At 48.2% G+C, this 14,752-nt stretch overlaps 1 protein-coding gene across 3 annotated transcripts in view; it reads right to left on the bottom strand.

Moving 5' to 3' along the window:
• The window catches only part of TRABD2B (TraB domain containing 2B), a 216,777-nt gene that overhangs the window by 197,991 nt on the left and 4,034 nt on the right, over nucleotides 1-14,752 (bottom strand). The gene's annotated exons all lie outside the window — the stretch shown is intronic.

Genomic DNA, 14,752 nt, shown 5'->3' on the forward strand with positions numbered 1-14,752 from the left:
TAAACCTCTTGGGGCAAATCCTTTTCTGCCTGCTCTAGAGGGTTCCATACAGAGTAATGGCTCAAAGAAACATCTCGCAAATGAATAAAAGGAAGAGTGACTTAATGATGGATTACAAACGAAGGAGCCAGGACTTCATCCCTCATACACCAGGAAGGCCTGCAATGTTTGTACAAAAATCCACGATCAATAGAAATGATTCCAACTCCTCCCCCATGTCACCAGCTCCTTCTTCTGCTTTGTTTTCCTTCAGCACTATACCCCACCCTGACTTGTTTCTTGTCTGTCATTCTTAGTCATTCAAAAAAACATAAGCTGAGTGCCTGCTGCATGCCAGGCATGCTCTAGGTGCTAATGATACAGATAACAGTAAAAAATCTCCTCTCATGGAGTTGACATTCCAGTGATCAGGTGAAGGGCAATAAACAAAATAAGTAAGTAAAATACATGGAATGCCAATTGGTAACAGGTACTGTGGAGGAAAAGGCAGGGAAATGGATGGGAAGTTCAAGGGACTAATTTGCAATCTGAAACAGGGTGGTTATAGAGGAGAGCACCTTTGAGCAAAGACTGATGGATGTGTGGGCAGGAATTTGTTTCTTTTGTGTTGACTGATACATGCCTAGTAAGGACCTAAGCAATACCTGGCATATAGCGGGTACAAAAGAATGAGTGTGTTGAGAAGGTTAATTAATTTTTTTAATTAAACTTCTTCTTCTTCTAAGATAATTATAATTCACATGCAGTTATAAAAGATAATACCTTCACCCCATTGCCTCCAATGGTGACAACTTACATAACTATGGCACAATAACAAAACCAGGACATTGACATTGCTGCAATCCACTGAGGTGATTCAGATTTCACCCATTTCATACTTCTGTGCACTTTTAAGGATTAATCCATTTTTAATGTGTAATTAGGAGACCACTTAAAGAATCCAGAGCTGAAGGAAGAGAGGTGAATGGAACCACCAGTCGCTGAGCCAGCTGGGTATTCTCACGTATGTGGGCTCCATGTAATGGACTTCCTCACAACCATTCTAAGAAGGCAGGTAATCTCATCCCCATTTCTCATATTAAAAACTGACAGGCTCAGAGGAAGAATCTCTTGGAAGTTGACAGATAGCGAAACCAGAACTCTTAGCCCATGACTGTCAAGTTCCTTCCCTGAGCTCTTGTTTTCTGAATGTGAGAATGACCTAAATAAAAAAATCAGAGACTTAAGAGGTACAAACTTCCAGTTATAAAACAAATAAGTCATGGAGGTGAAAAGTACAGCATAGGGAATATAGCCAATAATATTGTAACATCTTTGTGTGGTGATAGATGGTGACTACACTTCTAGTGATGAGCATTTCATCATGTATATAAATGTCAAGTCACTACGTTGTACACCTGAAACTAATATAGTATTATGTCAACTATACGCCAATAAAACATTTAAAAAAATAAAGATAATAAGAAACAAAAAAGGCAAAGACAGAGGGGTTAAAAAAAAAGACAGAGGAAGCAGGGACCCAGCAGAAGGGCAGGGCAGGCCCCAGCAGACCCCTGGAGGGAGAGGAAATGAAGGAGTTGAGGATGTCTCTGGGATTCTAAGTTAGGGAGAACAGAAGTACCATTAACGGAAGAAGGAATGGAGGGCTCAGGGGTTCTAAAAGAGGAGAGAAGGGGGACTGTCCTGGTTTAGCCTGGATTTGATGTGTGATTTGGGGCAAGTCCATCTACATCTCCGGGCTCCCGTTTGTCATCAGCACGGGAGTGAGAATGGCTACCCATCCCATTTGCTCCAAGGCCAAAGAGATGAAAAGGCAACCCCCTTTGCAAAGCAAAAGCATTACACCAAATGCCAAAACCAGAAAGAAGGCAACCCAAGCTGGCCCAAAGGCGCAGACTGCGGGCTCCGGCTAGAGGGTCTGGCTGGCTTTCCCAAAGATGGAAATGCGGAATGTAGGTCAGCACACACAGAGAATCTCGCTTTGTTTACAAGAGACACAGAGTATGTGTTCCTATTAAATGCCTTTGAATCCCAGCGATGATGAGAGACTCAAGGCTGTTTACCACTTTGGATATTTACTCTGCTCATACACAAATCAGCTCGGGTGCCGTCTGAGCTGACGCCACCCCACACTGCAGCCCTCTGACGTCTCCGCTCTTCTCCAGCACCCACACATGGTTTGAATTTATTGGTTTTAGCAGCTTTCATTTATATTGTGTGAGGATCACGGACTGACCAGCAAACAGAAGCTCTGATCTGTGCCCTGGAGAGAACACAGACGTGTGAGGAAGGGTGTGGGGCAGGGCTAGGAAGATGCCTCCAACTCAGGAGGAGCAGCGGCCCCCATTCCCAGGGCAGCCCAGTGGGAGCTCTTAGGCTCTTGTGGAAATGAAGGATCAGCAGGAAACCGTGGGCCCACCAGGAGATGGTCAGAACATGGGGCAAGAGGGTGCTCAGTGGTCACAGCCACCCAAAGCCAGACACCTGGGTCCACAGTGGGACATGCAGGTGGCTACCTAGATGTTTGACCTCCTGGAATTGAACATCTGGAAATCTGGGAACAGTGCGGGGTGCGGCTAGGGACTTCTGTTTTCCACCCAGATACTCAGGTGATGATGTGTAGATACAGCTGGTGATTTTACAGCTACCCATAGCACCCCTGAGTGTGCATTTGGAGCCAGGCCCTGGCAAACAATTCTTCAGAGGAGGTTCCTGCCCTCAAAGAACTTCAGTCTATGGAGGAGACAGACATGTAAACATATCAAAGACAATAAAATAAAAATGCCTTTTTCCAGTGAGGTAGAGCCAGCTTAAAAAGTGGCTTTGCAGCAGTGTGCAGGTGTGGTTTATGGTTTACCAAACACTCTTGTACTCGCTAAGAGGTTGCATGAGGGTGCATGCTGCTGGACTCCCAATCTAGTGCTCTCAATGTTTACAGACCATCTTCAGAGCAGAGGTACTCCCATCCCACTCCACCTCTACTTGGAGAGCCTTCAGGAGCCACATGCCTCACCCCTCCCACAGAGAACAGGTGGAACCCCCCACATCTGCCATCACACGGGTCATATGAAATGCAGGGATGTTTTCCTACAGTAGTTACTTTAGAAGTGGTGATCAGGGTCTCAGGCCCTCTCACAAAAAGCCTTGTAATACATAACTATGACTAGTCTCATTCAGCTGCCAGACTATTTTTACGACCTAGTTTCTCAGAGAACCACCTCCCCTCTCTGAGTTCCTATTCCAGAAGCTGAGAGTCCTCTTCTGGCCCAGCAGTGGCAGCATCATAGATGTGATGAGGGGAACGACCCTCATGTGACAGTTCCTTCTTCAAGCCAAGGGGCTTGAGAATTTCCAAGCAAGCCTGGGTGAGGTGCTCTAGTTTAATGAATGAATGAATTGCAGAATACAGGAGTGGGGGCAACAGTCCCCAGTGCACCCAGGAACAAGCCCAAACTTCTTCACATGGCTTGTGAGGCCTCCACAATGTGGCCTGTGTACCTCTATGGCCAATTCCCAAGTCTCCCATGCCTCCTGGAATCAAGGAGTTGGAATCGTTTCTATTGATCGCATGCATATTCTGCACATGGGTAAGGATATTCCCTTAATATGTGTCAATATTACCATCAGCTCCCAGCCCCATACATGGTATTCCTCCTGAACCCAGGGAATACAACCATTTGTCCTTCAATACTGAGCTCAGGTGGCATTATACTAAAGCCAAGCAGGTACTCACAAGGAAGGGAGTTTTATCCTTTATCTATACAAATGAATATATACCAAAGATTACTCCTTAACAGTAAGGATGCAGTCTCCTTCATCTTGCTAGCCTCTGTAGAGCCTCCAGAGAACCTGAGTCACTGCAAAGCTCCAGCAGCCATGGCGGCAGAGGCTTAGGGTCAGCACTCAATAATGACAGACAGGTGGAAACTGATATTCTGTCTGGCTATTGGGACAAGTTCAACATGCACTCCCCAGAGCGACGGGCCTGGGGCATCTGTTATATTCCCTCACTCCCACACCCACTCTAGAGGGCTCTACTGAGAAGCAGAAGCATGGAGCCATCTAAGCTGGTGCTGTTACAAATTTACAGTGTTTGATAAACAAACGAAGGTATAAATGGATGGATGAATAATTTCATAGTCACTAATTCAATTCACTGAGAATTTATAGGGAATCCTCCGCTTTTGGAAAGCTGACGCCACACCACGTAGTTTTTACGAAAGACCTACGTTAGTACCTATTTTGTCTAACTGAAAGAAATCCGAAAAGTATTTCTTTATGGAAAACGACAAAAAGCGAAAATAGCGTTCAGTGTTGGTTTTGCAGCAAGCCTTCCAGAGGGAGCTCCCACTCTGAGCAGCGAGAGTGGCGCCACCAAGCTCCTCCCCCAGGAACTACACTCAGCAGCTAAGCATGGAGCCGCCATAGCTTTGAATTGTGTCTGTGAGAATCTGTGCTTAATATCAATTTATTTTGTGCATCCATTATCAAGACGTATCCCAAGTATCAGAAAAGCATAAAAGAGCTTATTTTTTGGCTCTGGGAACACTACAAATTTTTTCCATGTAAGTTAATGGTAATTGCTCCTTTGTTTTACATGATTTTGGCTCACCAAAGTTTTCATGGGAACACTCTGTTTTCGGATGGTGGAGAAAACCTGTATTTCTCTTTGTTGGAAAGAGAAGAGGGAAAAACATATGCACAACAGGATACTACTAAGAGCACAGAGCATCTGAGAGCTGACAAAGTCCTTCCCAGGCTTCATCCCTTGGTTTCCCCATAACTCTGAGTTGCTGCTTGGTAACACCCAGAGTGGAGGGAAAGGACCCTTTGTGAGCGAATTACCCCAGGTCACAGATCTAACCCACGGCAGAACTGGGCCTCAAGTGGGGTTCTCCAGTTTAAACTTTTCCATCCCTCCTCTTGATGTGTCCCCACTCTAGGGAGCAGTGGTAGATCACAAGGAAGTCAAATCAAAATGTCCTGGCATTACACACTGCAGATGGTCAGAAAGAAATGCTCACACTCCAGGAGGTTGGGCCACACAGTTCCAGTCAGGTCAACCAACCACCCATCCCTGCTCTGGGGGACAGTGGGTGCCTGAGAGACTAAGGGGCCAAGAACCATCTTCTCTATGGGGTGGGCTTCACCTGAAGACCTTTGACAGGGTGAAAAATGGGCCAATAACAATAATTAAAATGACCACCACAGTGATTTAAACTACGGCAGTTAACATTCATTACCTCTTACTTTGTGCCAGGCACTCAGCTATGTGGTTTATAGGCATTACCTCATTTACGCCTCACAACAAACAAGGGGGCAAGTACTATTGTAAGCCCCATTTCTTCAGATGCAGAAACAGATCCTCAGTCATCCAGCCAAAGTGGTAGAGCTGGAATCCCAACTCCAGTCCAGTGTCTCTCTTAAGGTATCAAAAAAGATATAGGAAGAAATCCTTGCTCCATCATTTTGCACAATGCAATTAGATGCGATTTCCTCAAACAGGGAAAATAATACTTGCCTTTCAGGATTGTTTTAGGAATTTACTGTGATAAATCCGAGGCCTAGCACATAATAGGCACTAATAAATAACAATGGCTCCCTTGGGAGCTAGATAGGAAAGGGTAAGAATAAAGTCAATAGAGGGAGGGGTAGAAATACTTTTCTTTGCTAACTCTCTGCATTTTCCCATCCTGGCACTTTTGCCTAACAGTCTCCTTCCTCCCAGCAAGGCTTTTTCCACTCTCATCTCCAGAGGCCCCAATCCTGTTCAATTTATAAGGAGTCTATCAAGAATCCTGCATCCTTTCTCACCACCCTAGCCATAAAACTACTGACGAATGTAGAACAGTATAAAATCACTTGCATGACACCAGTAGGCCTAAGCATGGGGGTTACGTAGGCTTAGTCAACTGAACACCTCAGTCAAGGTCAAACACAATGACCAAGCGTTGTTACCACTGAGGTCCCAAACTGTCTTAGTTTACCCATCCCGTGACCAATCCACAGCTCTACAAGCTGCACCTCAGCCCCAGTCAAGAGTCCAGTGCTCAAAAATGTCTGACAATCCAATGCGTGCTACAGCCATCCCGCAGGAGAGCCAACAGGCCACTGGGAGTGCAGACACGAGGTGGGGAGCAGGAAATTGATCTATTCCCCTTCTAGGTGTCCTCCTGAGGGACTACAGGAAGAGCGTACCGCTTGTGAAAGACTGTAAATTGCAAACGGAGATGCTAATAGTTGGAATTACCATTGCCAATTGGGCTTTTGTCTCCTCTCAAACTCAAGGCTGGGCCCTTCAAAGAGGGAGACTGCAAACTAGGGCTAAAAGATGAGCCAGAGAGATTTCCAAACGGCTTTTTCTGCTTAAATCTTCCTTTCTAAAAAGGGCTTTCAAATAAGGCCCGAGGCCTAAATTACAAATGGCATAGACGGTACATTACGTTCCCAGGAGATAAACTGGTCAGGAAACTTTAATCTCCAAAGGGAGGAAGCGGGTAAATTCTCTAAACAGAATAGGAAGGGAAAAAGAACCTCGCACTGCGTTTTGCCTTTGCACCGCGGCTCCTGCGGGCAGGGCTGGCCGTAGGAGAGCGCGCGCGGGGCTCGCCTGGAGGCGCCTGTGCCGGCCGAGCCGCCCGCCGGCGGGGCCACCCGTGCCGCCCGCGCGGTCGCCTGGCCGAGGGGCGGCGGGAGACGCGCCCTGCTGCCCGCCCGCCGCGGCCGCCCGCTCGCCGCTCTTTTAGGAAACGTGAGCTTGAGCTCGCGGAATACGGTCCAGGAAGGCGGATGCGCGGCCCCACGTCCTGGGCAAAGCAGCCCGCGCCTCTAGAAGGCTGGCTCAGGCCTGGGCTCAGCCCCGAGAGGCGCTGCGCCGAGGCGGAGGGGGACCGACCAGGCAGGCGGTTTCATTTGGCCTGGTCTCGCCACAGCCCGCCCCGGGGGTGCCAGGCGGGACTGCGGCCAGTCCCAGACGCACCCGCTCTGCTCTGGGCTCCGTGTGGGCACCTGCAGTCCCCGGGCCTAGAGAACCCCTCAGCACTGGCCTGCTACCTTACTCCTTCAGATTGCTTTTAGGAAGGCTTCCCAGATCTTTCCCGGACTAGGAAGTGTGTCTTCCACACTGCCCCAGCACACACCACCACCACCACACCCTCCTGCCTCCCCACAGTGCAAGGCACCTGAGGCCGTTGCTCACCCCACCCAGAAAGGAGGCATCTGGGAATGGCATCATTTGTGCTCACTTTTGTATCTCTGGTACATATCCCAATATCTGGCACACAGTGGGAACTAAAAAAAAACAATTCTTGAAAAATTGTATAACGACACTAATTTAAAAAACACAATAACTATGAGCTAGTTGTTTACTGAGTGCTGGTTGTGTGTCTGCCACTGTACTGGGTTGATTTACACTAGTCAAATAATCCTCACAGCAATCCGATGAAGTTGACTGATGAGGAAACTGAGGCACAGAACTGTGATATAACTAGCCCCAGGTTATTACACTCCCAGTAAGACCAATGATTTAGGGCACTGGCAGCACACTGGGCTGTCCTGGGCCAATGCTTAGAGGCCACTGGTGGGTGCTTCTGAGCTGAATCTGTGCCATGCTGTCTAAAGGAAGCCTGCTCCTTGGTTCTAAAGGTAGAATGAGACCCTGACCTTCCTCTGAATGAGGGAGGCAGGGAGGAACCTTTATGCCGAGAACACAGGTTCACAAGATAAGTGCAAATGAGAAATAAATTTTAATGCTTCCACCTGCCCTTCCTGACCCAATGGGAAGAAAAGGGAGACCCCAAGAATAAATGGAGACACAGTCTCAGCAACCAGGGCAGGGGAATATATGCACTGTCTGCAGGGGAGGTAGACGGTGGTCAGGTACTGGCTCCAGGCTGTCACCCAGAGGTGGCAGAAGGCTCTGATTTGTTTGGGCCCAGTCTGGTGACCTTCTGGCTCTTTTCAAGGGTAGTGAGACAGGCACAGTGGCCCAGGTACAACTCACCCACTATTATGGACTGAAAGGTTGTGTCCCCCAGCCCAGTCCATATGTTGAAGCTCTAACTGCCACTATGATAGTATTTGGAAATGCAGACTTTGTGAGGTAATTAGTTTAAAAGATGTCATGAAGGTGGGGTCTTCATGATGATTTAGTATCTTTACAAGAAGCAACACCAGAGAGCTATCTCTCCGATTCTCAAGTCACCTCTCCCTGCCACCTCCCTCTCCCTCTCTCCTCTTCTCTCTCTCCCCTCACCCTCTCTCTTTCCACCCTTCCCACCTCTACCATAGGAGGACACAGCAAGAAGGCAGCTGCCTGCAAGCCACAGAGAGAGTTCTCACCAGAACCCAGCCATGCTGGCTCCCTGATCTCAGACTTCCGGCCTCCGGGGCTATGAGAAAGTGGATTTCTATTGTCTAAGTCACACAGTCTGTGGCATTTTGTTATGGCAGTCTAGCAGACTAAGATATCCACTAATTCTTTTAAAACACGATGCTATTTTGCAATATATTCAAATACCAAATCATTCCACCAGAAACAAATACAATGTTATGTCAATATACATACATACATGCATGCATATGTAAATAAGGAAAAGAACCCCCCATGCTAAAAGTGAATCACATCATTGCACCTAAATTCAAACTGCTGAGTATGATCAGGTGACAGCCCACAGGGGACAGTCCAATCTGGTGACCATGAATAAAAGTCTGGCTATCAAGGGGCATTTGTTGGAATAGTCCAGGCTTTTAAGATGACTGCCCTCAGGAACCCTTACCACTTCAGAGGCGTAGGAATTAGCCAGAAAATAAAAACTGGGATGGCTTCTCAGGTAGAGAGAATGGCATAAGCAGGTGCATGGAGGCAGAACCAAGGATTGTGTGTGGGAGGGTGGGAGGGAGGGGGGTTTAGAACTGGTGAGCATCCCTGCATCCTGAAACCAAAGCAGCAATATGGGTATAATTAAACATTGCAAGTGGGGGGCATGGGGTGAGCCTGGAGAGGCTCATGCTCACTCTGGGTAGTGAAGAGGAGAAAAAAAAGAGGCCTTTGTTTGCAAGTTACAGATGAAGTAGAGAAAACAAGGAAGTGTTCCATGATGGAGAGAGATAAATCCGACAGGGACCTATGGATGTCACAAAGTCCTGACCCGAAGGTCCACCCACAGTGTGAAACTCATCCATACATCTCAAGTCTAGGTGCTTTCTGGAGTTACAGAGACCAAGATGCAGCCCCTTTTTAGCATTCAGAGCTGCCCACACCCCAGGGCAGAATATACCACAAAGCCCCAACTTCAGAACTGTAGCACATTCAGTCTAATTTTATAATCAACTGTGAGCTTATGTTGAGCAAGATTTTGAATTGGGCACTACTAGGAAAGAAATGACTGTTTCAGTTATATATATAAAGTATTATATATATGTATATAATACAAAGTAAAATATATAAGTGCTGAAAGAATATCATAAAATGCCATAAAAAAATTCCACATAGGGAAAGAATATATGTGGCTGGGTCACCAAGCAAAGCTTTACACCAAGTCTTCTCAAGCAGATTAAAGAGCATTTTGGGAAGACTTCCTGGAGGAGGCACAGCTTTGAGCTGAGCCTTGGAAATCTCGGTTCAGAAATAGAAGAGAAAAAGAGGAAATTCCTGGAGAGGGAGGAGGCCTAGCAAAGTAACAGTGTTTCCAAGCTTGGGGCAGCAGTTTTGTGTTCCAGCGGATATACTGCACAGATTTAAAAGCCTGCGGATCCTGGAGGAGCTGCTCGGCCAGACAGCTTGGCAGCCGCTGAGCACAACTGAAAGCTGGGCCACCGGCTGCCTGTGGATTAAGTGGGCGGACAGAGAGCCAGTGATGGGAGATAAAAGGGAGCGAAGGGGATAACATTTAGAAACAAACTTGAGGGAAAAGAACGTCGGCAGCCGGGCTGGCAGGCTGTGGTTCTTGTAGCGTTCTTCAGTTCCCTCCCTCGGAAAGCTGCATTACCAGGCGACCTCTTCCTGGCTTTGAGAGAAGTCCAAATGGGAACTATTAACAAAGGCATGCTCCCATTTTTATCTCCGTCACAAAGTGCTTCCCAGCTCAGGCTTCCTCTCCTTGGCCTGGGATTGGCTGGTGGGTGGGGTGCGGGAAGGACATCGATGGGCTTGCCGATGGGGCTTCTTGGAATTCTTGAGGATGGGTCCCTTCCAACGCTAAGATTTTACAAGTCTGTGTCCATGAGCTGAAAATTCTTCAAAGTTATAGGCTAGGATTTCACGATGTGAAGATTCTTCGAGTCTAAAAATGTCTCTGAGCTGAATGTTCTAAGATTTCACCATTCTTAGATTCCCTGAGCCTCCGCATCCCAGCGTATGATTCGGAGTCTGTAAGCCTGGAAGACTTCATACTGTGAGCCTTGATTCTGAGTCTAGAATATTTCATGGCACCTTGGTCATCTCCAGCTTTAAGGTCTCACTTTCCTTTGATGGTGGTACCTAAGCCATCCCGTGTGCCTGCTTCTGAGTCTTTCATCCCCCATATGTCAGGATGATATATTAAATGTTAAAGTCTGAGCTAACCAGATCAGACAGAGTGGACAGAGACAGCTGTGCCAGCAGGGGCTCTTTGCAAACAGCTCTCCAGGCACAGAAAGAATCTGAGAACACACATGCTAGGAGTCAGTGCTCAGGGGGTCCCCTGAGGGACTGCCACACCATGTGACACACATTTGCTGAACAGCTCCCAACCACAGGACTCAGAGTGGGAGACACAGCGGGTGTGGCAGGCAGGCAGCAGAAGCACAGGGTGGAGGTGGGGCCGGAAGAAGCCTGTTTCCCAGTCCACTATCTGGAGTTACACTGAGCAGATGGGGCCAGCCTGTGTATTGCTCCAGCACTGACGGGGAGCTCTCACTCGCTGGGTGACTTCAGGGTTGGAGGGGACTCAGCATGGTCTGCGATCTTTGTGGGATGCTTAACTGCCTTGGGGGAGGTAACTGGTCCCTTCACTAGGAGGGCGTAGTGCTGTGGCTTCCAAGGAGGCTCAGAAAGGGCAGGAGGACTCCAGGATGGCTGTTCTTGGAGGACGGGAACTAAGATAGTCGTGAAAGATGGGAGTGTACAATAGGAAGAGCAAAGTGGAATAGGGTGTTGATGTAAAGTGCGGAGATCCAGGATATAGGAGAGACAAATGCATAGGCCCTCTGTGCCTCTGTTTCCACAGCTGTAAAACAGGACCAGTAATACCTGCTCTCCCTTGCTAGGCAATGAACTCTCTGCAGGTGAAAACTGTGGTTGCCAGGCCTCTGCCCCCAGCATTGCACTGTCCCCACACAGTAAGTGCTGTGGCCTGGTGAGTGAGGGAGAGGACTCCTAAGGAAGGAAAGGCTCCCAGGCTGGGCGGGCATCCAGTGGACTCTGTTGTGACAGCCTGGGGTCTCTCCACTCTGCAGACTGGCAGTGAGAGGCAGCAGGATCCCCCACTGGAACCAGCAGGCTTTTGAGCAATTAGGTATCAAGAGCAGCCCGCCCAAGCATCTCTGTGAGGATTAGAGATGACAGTCTTACGAGGTCTACTGCAGCACCCTACACAGAGACAGAGCTCAATAAATGATGGTTTTGTGGCTTCTAACTCCCTAGAGAGGGGACGTAGAATTTTACAAACATTCTGGACACCTTTGACAGCCATGCTTGAGTGTTCAGGCTCTACAAACATTGGATGGATAATGTTGGCATGTTTGTTAAAACACGGCAAAGTACAGAACGGCAGGGTCCTTGTTCTCTTATTATGCCTTGGAGATCCTCCTGACTTAGAGGTCTTCTCATCCAGTGCCTCTGCCAGGCTGCGTAGGGGAGGACTGAGGCCCCCTACAGGGAGAAGGAGGCATCCTGACCAGCCCAGGGAGTTAGTGGCAGCCTGTACCAGTCCCTGGAGGTAGCTGACGGAGCTGATTAAAATCCACAGGTCCCAAGATTGTCACAAGATCTAGATCAAGGTTCAGACATCCCCAGGCTCCCAAGGGGGCCCCCTTATTTCCCCAGTGGGCCCAGGCTGGTGATGCGCAATGGACATGGCTGCTGGGAGAAGTACCAACAGGACAGAGAAGAGGCTTCCCATGCAGCCTTCCTCTCTCCCTGTCCTGGAGCTGGCACAGACTCTTGTCGCAGCGCAAGACCTACTTCTAGGTAGTCATTCACCCTCTCTGCAACCTCCCACAGGCAGGGTCTTCTCATGTGATAACAAAACCAGCTCAATTGTGAAAGGCTGGTCACTACTGCCCCACCTGATAGGTGGAAAAACACCAAGTTATACATGAGTCATTGGCTTTTGAGCCAGAGTTGGGACTGAAACCTGAAAACGTATCTCCTATCTCTCAGCCATGGTGCTGCTATCTGAACACACCAGGGCCTTCATCATCTCCACTCCAGTCCATAGCCAAAGAAAATACTTTTTCTGCAAGTGTAAATCCTCCAAGAAGTAAAAAGTTAAAGGGGGAAGGAAACAGAAGGAAGCACTAAAGGAGGAATGGCAGCAGAACAAAATACCTAGTCAGCATGAGGCAGCAGGAAGGGCACATCCTTCATTTAGAGTCAGGCAGACTGGCTCTGTTCCTTAGTAGCCATGTGACTTTGGGCAAGTCATCCAACCTTTCTGAGAGCCCACCTTAGAAAGCCATAAGATTGTGAGAATCCAACAAAATGGAAAAAAATGTGGTGCCTCCTGCAGGGTGCCAGGCACCTGGAATTGATTAGAACCATCCCATGCAATGTCAGAGTTGGAAGGGGCTTGAGTGATGATCTAATGCTGGTATCTCATTGCACAGATGGGAAAAACAAAGCCCAGAGAGGGGAACTGACTTGCTCAAGGTCACACAGGAAACTCATGCTGATGTTAGGTTTAGCACCCTCAGTTTATATTGAAATAAGACACTGGGGCCAATAAACCTGATTTTCCAAGCTGTGCAAAGGTAAAAGAAACTTTTTCAGTGGTTCCTCCAGTCCAAGGAGTCTCAAAATGTAAGCTTTCTTTCTCTACTTAGCCAGGAAAGCTGGTATTTCTGCCCAAGAAGAAAATTTAAAAATTGAGAAATACTAAAATTAAAACTAAAATCTCAGGCCTTAACAAAAAGTCACTCTCTTTTAAGGCTTCTTTTTACCTCCTTCTCTTATTGCCCAGCCCCCCCCCCAAATATTTTGCAATAACAGTAATGCTGAGAGGAAAGAAAAAATAAAAATCTGATGCACTTAACAGATATTTTGGTACAATAATGCATCACAGATGTTCATATCAAACTGTGCACGCGTGCATACAATTTTACTGAGAAAGCTGCTGCATTTCTGACTTTGGGGTTGGGGATCCCTAGCAACCCATCCACCAGGCTCTGGAATCCCTCCCTTCCCAGTTAGCTCATGGCTGCCCACAGGGATGGGGGAGAGATTTCATCACCTCACTCCAAAATGATAACAGGACAAATTGGAGAGGTTGGATGCTCTGGCAGGTGGTGAAGGGTGTGTAGATTAGGGAACCAAGAAGAGGCCTGCTTTCTTTTGTTCTGGACCTGCTTCCTGCATGCAGCCCTCTCAAGGGGATGGACCCAAGAACAGTTTTAAGAGTGGGCCCAGTTTGGTGATGGGGTGGGTGCATTTTTGTAGTCGGAGATTTGAGTCTGTTTGATGTTCAAACATGGGCTTTGGAGACTGTCAGCAGGCTCCTCTCCAGCCGATGACTTGCTCTCAGGAACTTTTCCTAAAAAATAACCTCACACACTTTCCGGCAAATGTTTTCAACCTACCAAAGCCGTCATTTGGTTGAACAGCCATGTATCCAGACCCCGAAGAAAGATAGTTTTGTTGTTTTAAGAGAGATAGATTAAAGCCAGGGGCTGTTCAACCAGAGGGTCTGTGTGCTCCCTTCAGCTCTCACCGGATTCCTCTGTGATTGGTACAAAGAGGGTGTTGAGAGTAATGGTGGAACCCCACCTCCTCAGCCTAAAAGAGATATTGAGGCCAGACAGAAGGCTTCTGAAGGAGAGGCCTCCCACAAACCTGCCTCCAAAATGAGATGGGCGGTGAGCACTGGGAAGCCCGACACAGATAATATCAGCTCCCAGGCTGGCAAGGGAAAAGTCACTTCAGAGGGAGAAAGCCGGTATGTTCAGAGGAATCAGCACGGGGCCAGAGAATGCACAGGATTTTCCCCCATGGAGAAGGAGTCAGGCATAGTCAGAACCCTGCGGGGCGTGACTAACTGCCCCAATATTCCTGCCACCAGGGCCCTCTGGGTAAGGACTCCACAATTATGGGAGAGCCAGCAGGAGAACCGACAAACCCGCCTTTCATTTGGCGGGCAAATCAATCTGGCTTCTTACCTCCCCTGGGACAATATTGCATTTCTCCTGGAAAAACAAAGGCCAGAGATCTCCGAAGGGGAGATCAGTTTCTGCTGTGGTTTCCCTGGTGAAGAGCTTGCAACATCTTGGGCACAGCAAACAGGTCTGGTCCTAGAGGTAGAATTTTTAGCTGGGCCGATTTATGGGGCTGTCTCCTTAACAGAGTAGCATGGCTCAGGGGCCACACTTCACTCAGGGCATGGGTCCAAGCCCTGTCTTGGGGCCTCCTTGCAGGAGCCATCAGCCCTGGTGAGGAGCCCCTATCCTGGGATTGACAGCCTGTTCTCAAGCACAGATGTGAACTCATTGTTCCCACGGCCTCAGAGCTGAGTTTGGGGCCAGTGAGTTGAGAGTGACCTCTGCCCACGGCAACAGGGCT

Source organism: Manis pentadactyla, chromosome 4 (genome assembly GCF_030020395.1).
Source record: "Manis pentadactyla isolate mManPen7 chromosome 4, mManPen7.hap1, whole genome shotgun sequence".
Classification (NCBI taxonomy): domain Eukaryota; kingdom Metazoa; phylum Chordata; class Mammalia; order Pholidota; family Manidae; genus Manis; species Manis pentadactyla.